Source organism: Sorex fumeus, unplaced genomic scaffold, assembly GCF_029834395.1.
Source record: "Sorex fumeus unplaced genomic scaffold, SorFum_2.1 ptg000095l, whole genome shotgun sequence".
Classification (NCBI taxonomy): Eukaryota; Metazoa; Chordata; class Mammalia; order Eulipotyphla; family Soricidae; genus Sorex; species Sorex fumeus.
Window position 1 is genome coordinate 19,789,224 of NW_026606152.1, and position 6,523 is coordinate 19,795,746.

Consider the following 6,523-nt stretch of genomic DNA (forward strand, 5'->3'; position numbering starts at 1 on the left):
TAGAGGCAATAGACTTTTATAGTAAAATTGCAGGCTATAAACTCAATACCGAAAAGTCTATGGATTTTTTATATGCAAATAATGAGAGAGAAGAAAGTGACATGAAAAAGAAATCCCATTCATAATCGTGCCTCAGAAAATCAAGAACCTTGGAATCAGCTTAACTAAAGAGGTAAAGGACCTATACAATAGGAAATTAAAAAGGACACGAGGAAATGGAAACATATATACTACTTATGGAATGGGAGAATTAACATTGTCAAAATGGCAATTCACCAAGAAGCATTGTAAAAATTCAACTTGATCCCTATAAAGATACCCATGACATTCTTCAAAGAAATCGATCAAGCATTCCTGAAATTCACATGGAACAATAAACGCACACGAATAGCTAAAGCAATTCTTGGGGGAAAGACGATGGAGGCATCACCTTCCCCAACCTCAAACTCTACTGCAAACGATAATAATGAGAACAGCATGGGACTGAAACAAAGGCTCAGCTGCAGACCAATGGAAAAGGATTGAATATACTGACACACACCCTCAAATATATAATCATCTAATCTTTGATAAGGGAGCAAGAAACGTGAAGTGGTTTAAGAGAGTCCTTCTAAACAAACGGTGCAGAAAAAACTGTACAGCTGCATGCAAAAAAAAATAGCTCAGACCTCTACCTAACACCATGCACAAAAGTCAGATAAAAATAGGTCAAAGTCCTCATCATCACACCAGAATCCCTCAGGTACAGTGATGACAAGGTTGGCAAATCCCTCCACGACATTGAAGCTAAAGGTATCTTCAAATATAACACGCCACTTGCCAAGCAACTGGAAACAGAGATAAACAAAAGGAACTATCTTAAATTAAGCAGCTTCTGTACCTCAAAAGAAACTGACCAGAAACAAAGACTCCACCATGCGGGCAAGATACTCGCAGAAGCCTACCAGGTTCTCTGAGAGTGAGAACTGGACAATCAGAGTTGCTGTCTTCTAAATAAGATCCAGTCTCTGGATGTTGGCTATTGAGGGAATTACATGGATCCAGGGGTAGTTCGTGGTTGTAACACTTAATTACTAGAAGATGGGGGATCTGGAAGGAGCGGGCACATTCTTGATCTGAGCAGCCATGGAGATCTCATGCCCTGGTCCCGCACATTTGGGTTCCTCTTCCAGTTCCTTCATGCATGAGGCTCCTTCAAGCTTGGGAAGAGTGGTCTCTAAGCGTACCTATGGCTGGTTGCAGAGGTCTTCAGCTGCCGGGGCTATGCTCAGGGCGGTGAGGGAATCTCACCCCGCCATCTCCAAGGGGCCCCAGTGAGGAAAGCCAGGTGCGAGGTCAGGAGACTGTTGTTTTAGACATATTTGGAATTAATTTTAGATCGAAAAGTACGCATCATTGAAAATACTTATGTGCTTAGTAATAAATTACTACAAACTTGTTCAATCACGTCAGAGAGCCCACTCTGCTCAGAGAACTAGATTTTTAATTACAGGTCTGTTTTGCCCATGTGTCATGACTGAGAATCACTATCAGTAGATATGAAACTCACTATACACAAAGATGCACACAGGTTACTATGAGTCATCTATGTTGTTAATATCAGTTGGCCATTAAACTTCACTGAGACCCTTTGTTCTGTCCTTTATAGGAGCCACATGAGTCTCACCTTCCGTTCAAGTTGAACTTGTAATAAGGTGGAATGAAATCATCAATATGCTTCTCACCTCATCCTTCAGGAGAAAAATCCTACATACATTCAAGGTGGTCAAAGTGCAGACAACACCATCCACCTTTTCCTGGAGATGTACACGAGACTGAGGCGAGAAAAGCAAAAGGCTCTAGTTTAATGGTCTTAATTAAGGTTTCAGGGAACGACATTAAACAAACTCATATCCCATCTTCCAAAAGAATTATTTTGTAAAACTGATGCCTAGGGTATGGTAAAAGATAATATGGTAAAAACCATATTTTTCTTTCTGGGACATTAAATTTCTAAATCTATTTATTCATGCTGCTTTGAAATACATTCCTTGATTAGGAATCATTGTCTGCCATAGGAGTGAGGAAGGACAACACTCAAAGTAATAAGAAGAGAAAAATATGGAAAAATTAACTCCTACTAAGTTTAACACATATACTAAAATTGAAATGATAAAATGATGAGCATGGTCCTTGCACAGAGATGATATGCAAACTTGTAAAGCATTCCATATTTTTGTTGCAAGAAGAATGAACAGGTCTACTTTAAGCTAAGACAATCCCCACAAGTACAAAAATTCTACATAAAGAGAGCACAAATCCCAATCACAAAAATCTCTCTCAATGTCAATGGACTAAATGTGCCAATTCAGAGGCACAGAATGGGAAGATGAATTAGAAAACTGAAACCAACATTCATTCTGCTGCCTGCAGGAAACACATCTGAACAATCAAAGCACCCATGGGCTAAAGGTAAAAGTCTGGGAAACAAGATTTCAAGAAAATATCACCTCCACAAAGCTGGAGTGGCCATACTAGTATCAGACCACATGGACTTCAGGCTAAAGGTTATCAGAGACAGTGAAAGTCATTTCTTAGTGGTCATGGGATATGTACATCAGAAAGAACTCACCTTCCTCAATGTATATGATCCTAATGACAGACCAGCAAAATACTTAAAAACAACTTCTAATTGACTTATAGAAAAACATTGATAGCAACACAATACTAGAAGGAGATTTCAACACTTCTTTGTCACGTCTCCATAGATCAAACAGACTGAAGCTCAGCAAGGAAATATTTTCTTTAAGGGAAGTAATGAACAACCATTGGCTTAGAGAAGATATCAAAGAGGAAATAAAATGTTTCCAGAAACAAATGAGAATGAGGACACAAGCTACCATAACTTGTGGGACACAGCAAAAGCAGTGTTAAGAGGAAAGATTATAGCTCTGCCAGAATTCATCAGGAAGAAAGAAAGGGCCTACATGAATAAATTAGAGCTCAAGATTTTGGAAAATGACCAACAAAAGTAGTCCAAACTAGGCTGGAGGGAGGAAATAATAAAACTTGTACCAGACATCAATGAGCTAGAATCCCAAAATAGAATCCAAAAGACCAATAAAAGAAAAAGCTGATTCTTTGAGAAAATAAATAAGATCAATAAACCATGAGAAGCCTCTCAAAGAAACAAAGAGAAAGAATTTTAATAAATCGAATCAGAAATGCAAAGTGGGGTGTCCTAATAGAAAGTACAGAAATCCATAGGATCATCAGAGATTATTTTGAGAATCTTTGCAGCAGGAAATTAGAGAATCTTGAAAAAATTGATAAATTATTGGATTCCAATTACCTCCCAAGGCTGAACCAAGATGATTTGGAATACTTGAACCTATCACTACCAAGGAAATTGAAATGATGGTCAAAAGTATCCCTGCAAACAGAATCCATGGCCCAGATGGATTCAATAGTGAACTGTTTCAAACCTTTAAAATGGAACTGCTTCCAACATTTTTAAGATTTTCCAGGAAATTGAAGAAACAGAAATACTCCCAAATAGCTTCTATGAGGCAAAGATCACCCTAATACTCAAATCGATAGAGACACCACAAAAACAGAAAATTACAGACCTATTTCCTTGATGAATACAGATACAAAGATTTTCAAGAAAATACCAGCAAAGAGAATCCAGAAACTCAACAAAAGATCACACACTATGACCACGTAGGTTTAGCTTGGGGATGCAAGGATGGCTTAACATTCTCTAGTCAATCAACAGAATACACCATCTCAATAAAATAAAGATAAAAGTCATATGATCATATCAATAGATGTAGATAAAGCATTTGATAAGATCCAGCACCCATTCATGATGAAAAACTCGCAACAAAATTGGAGTTGAAAGTACTTTCCTCAATCTAGTCAAAGCAAATTACCACAAACCCACAGCAAGCATTATTCTCAAGGGGGAAAAACCAAAGTCTTGGAGCAGAAATCAATGAACTAGAATCCCAGAATACAATCAGGCACAAAACAAGCTACCCACTCTCACCACTCCTATTCAACATAGTACTTAAAGTACTTGCCATAAGATTTCCGTAAAAAAAAAAAGATATCAAGGGCATCCATATAAAAAAGGAAGAACACAAGCTTTTACTATTTGGAGATGACATGATACTATACTTATAAAATCCCAAAGAATCTACAAAAAAGCTCCTGGGAACAATAGATTTGTTTAGTAAAGTAGCATATTACAAAATCAATATCTGGTACTACATGGCTTTCCCATATATTAATAATGAAAAAGAAAAAAGAGATAGAGAAAAACAATCCCATTCAAAATAATACCTCAGAAAATAGAGTATAATAGAATCAACTAAAATGGTTAAGGAACTATACCAAAAAAAAAAAAACCTTCAAAACACTACTTCACGAAATAAGAGAGTATATGAGGAAGTGGAATCACATCCCATGCTTATGGATTGAGAGGTTTAACACTGTAAAAATGGCAATACACCCCAAAGCTCTATAAAGATTTAATGCAGTTTCTATAAGGATACCCATAACATTTTTCAAAGAAATAGATTAAACACTCTTAAAACTCATACAAAACCATAAACTCCCATGAAGAGCTAAAGCAATCTTTGGTAAAAAGAAGAAGGGAACACCTTCCCCAACTTCAAACCCTACTACAAAGTTTTAGTAATCAAAATACCATGATATTCAGATAAAGACAGGCCTCAGATCAATGGAATATAGTCAAATATCCTGACGCTGGCCCTCAGATTATTATTACCTAATCTTTCTTAAAGGCTCAAGAAGTATGAAGTTGAGCTAGTAAGTATTTTCAGCAACTGGTGCTGGGAAAACTGGACAGCAATATGCAAAAAAAAAATGAACTCAGACCTCTTTATAGTGCCAGGCACAAAGTCAGATCAAATGTATTAAAGACCTCACTATCATACCTGAATTCTTAAGATATATGAAGAAAAATGTGGGAAGATCCCTTCATGACATTAAAGCTAAGGGAAACTTCTAGAATGAAACACAACTGACCAAGGAAGAGGAAGTGAAGATAAACAAATGAGACTACATTAAACTAAGAAGTTTCTGCAACTCAGAAAAAATGGTGACCATGATCGAAAGACAGCCCACGTAATGGGGAAAAATTATTTATGCAATACCCATACAATTAACCTCAAAATTCTGACTCCTGTATCATTAACAACACTAAATAGTTCCCGTGAATTTTATTCTTCTTCACATATATTTACTTTAAAATATTTTAGATTTACTTTTAAACCACAGGTAAAAAGGAAAAATTATAAGTTTTTTAAAAAATAAAAAATAACCCCTATACATAGCCAGGTGCGACCCAAAAAACAACAAAGCAAGCAAGCAAGAAAGAAAGAAAAAAATTAAAAATTAAAAAATAATGCCGTTTGCAATGCTAAGGATCAATCCCAGATCATCATTCTTTGCGTTTTTGGGTCACACGTGGCGATGCACCGTGGTTACTCCTGGCTCTGCACTCAGGAATTACTCCTCACGGTGCTTGGGGGGACCATACAGGATGCTGGGAATCTAACCTGGGTATGCCGTGTGCAAGGCAAATGCCCTACCTGCTGTACTATAGCTCCAGCTCCCCCCCTCCCCATAATTCATCATCTTGAGGGCCTCATATTTTTAACTTCCATTTGGAAACTTCATCTTTACATTGACACAGTAAATTGAAACCACAAAACCATTGAATGGCATGTTATAATGGTAGCAGCCATGAGCAAACATTGATAACCCATAAGTTGGCATGAATGAATTCTGTCTCAGAGGCTTCACTTCTGAGGATACCTGTCACTACCTCCTTTCTGTTACGTATCCCAGGATCAGAACCTACATCAGGCCAGCAGTAGAAATTTTCCACCCAAAAGCTAGCCTTCCCCTGGGATCAGTATCCTTGATCCATCTAACTTGAAATTTTTCATTCATGACTTGTTGACCTTGTTTCAGGCGGAGGCATCCAGAGCATAAACTCAGCTTTCCCGTTGTTTCCACAGGAAACCCAAATACCTAAGAATGTTATCATTTCTGATGCCACTGTTAAAGATTTTTATGGAATCCCACGGTAAGATACTATCATTCGTGTTATACTATTACTGTTCTCTATAGTTCGGATCTCCCCAAAGAACTCTCTACCCTCCTCACTCCAAGTGCAGACTCCAGTGTATCATGATCCTGAACGTACTTATAATAGTTTCACTCAGGTTCTCCCCTAAAGTGCACAAGTGAAGTTCATACCAATCCAAGTTCTTATTCCTAAACTACCAGAGTGGGCTTGTTCCTCAAGCTTGTGTTCTCCCTTGAAGAAATACCGTGCTTCCTTTCTCTATGTCTCTCTTTGCTTGTTTTGTTAAATGACTGTTCTCGCTTGACCATATATTTCATTCCACCCTACAACTGTTTCACAAGTTTCTAAGGGCTTTTCAATAAAATATATTTTGTTTCACTAAACTAAAACTTTTAAAACCCCAGAGCATTATTAAAACCA

General features: G+C 37.4%; 1 pseudogene; it reads left to right on the top strand.

The window, feature by feature from the left end:
- The first annotated feature begins 2,123 nt into the window (after window positions 1–2,123).
- LOC130040970 (uncharacterized) lies at window positions 2,124–2,217 on the top strand (annotated as a pseudogene).
- Window positions 2,218–6,523: the final 4,306 nt, after the last annotated feature.